This window comes from Rhea americana, unplaced genomic scaffold, assembly GCF_003343005.1.
Source record: "Rhea americana isolate MKP2758 unplaced genomic scaffold, rheAme1 scaffold_189, whole genome shotgun sequence".
Lineage (NCBI taxonomy): Eukaryota > Metazoa > Chordata > Aves > Rheiformes > Rheidae > Rhea > Rhea americana.
The window spans coordinates 968,815-970,367 of NW_028186027.1; positions in this window are offsets into that span (position 1 = coordinate 968,815).

Consider the following 1,553-nt stretch of genomic DNA (forward strand, 5'->3'; position numbering starts at 1 on the left):
GAGAGGGGGCGTGAGGTGCATGGGGGGAGGAAGGGGGTGCTGGGGGGAGGACATGAGGTACAGTGGGGGTGCGTGGGGAGAGAGGAGGGAGCACATGGGGAGAGGGGTGGGGTGCAGTAGGGTGCAACAGGGAGGAGGGTGCATGGGGAGAAGGATGGGGTGCAGTGGGAAAGAAAATGCCTGGGGAGAGAGCTGGGGGGCAAGAGAGGGTGCAGCAGGAGAGGGGCCAGGTGCAACGGAGGGAGGCTTTGCGCTGGGGCCAGGGACCCCGTCCCTCCGAGGCTCCCCCCAGTACTTCTCGCTCTTTCTGCTCCCTGAAATCCCAGTGCTCGACCTGCCACGACCAACCAGCTCCCAAGTGCCCCCCAGGCTCGCTGCGCGTTGCCGCCTCTCTCTTGGCGGCCCGTCCCTGGGGTCCCCACGCCGTGTCCCCGCGGCGGGCAATGAATGTTTAGCAATGAACATTAGCTTCAATGAACGTTTCCGACGCTGGTGGTGCCCCTCCATCGCCCGAGCGCTGCCTGGGCGAGCCCGCAAATAGCGAGGGGACGGAGCCGAACCCCGCCGAAACGGCCCCACTTCTCCTCCCGCGGCCCCCCTTCCGCGAGAGAGGAGAAATAGGAACTGCAGAACCGTTTGAGCCAACCCATGAACAAATAATTTTAATGTTTTTTTTTTTTTCAGCAGACCGCAGTTTTTTTGGGGAGCTCCACAGTCTCCTCTCTTTGAAGTTGGACAGATACAGTAAACACAACAAATATATGATACAACCCATCACAGCTGGATTAAAAAAAAATACACAAAAAAATATAATACATAAAAAAAAAGGATTTTTAACATTGTGGACTGACACAGCTCTAAAAATGGTGATTGTAACGCTGGTAAGCTTTACAAAGTCTTTAAAAAAATAAAACAGTACTTCATGTGAAATTCATAAATACACCGGAGGAGAACGGAGGGGCTGGAGGAAGGGAGGAGAAAGGGGCTCCGGGATCCGGGCGAGATCCCGTCCGTGCCCGCGGGCCGCGGCCGGCTGCGGGAAGGCGCGCGCGGCTCGCACGCGGCAAGGAGGTTTGAGCTTTAATTCCCAGAGTTTTAGACCAGTGAGTGAAACGAAAAGAAAGGAGGGGGGGGATAAAAATTCCCAACAACAAACAAACATGCTACATATGAGACCGCGCCGGCCGTTCGCCCGGAGCTTGGCGCCGCCGGCTCCGCGCTGCGCCGGCGGGCGCGAGTGCGGCAAAGGCTGCACCGGCTGCGGGGCCGGGCGCGAAGCGGCTCCCGCTGCTCCCCGAAGTGCCGGGCCGGGAGCAGCCGGCCGCGGAGGCACCGGCTAGCGGAGACGCCGAAGGGGCTCGTTGCACAAACGCTCTGCAGCAAGGCGCCCGGTAGCACCGAGCCTACATCCACCTATGTCGCTATATAAACGCTGCCTATAGCCACCGCGGGCTCCAGCACCCCGAGAATTGCTCCCTGCCCACCCTCAGCACTTGGCTCTGCACCCCCCACCACCGGCGAGCACCCCCGCGGCGAGAGCCCCGCAGGAGAAA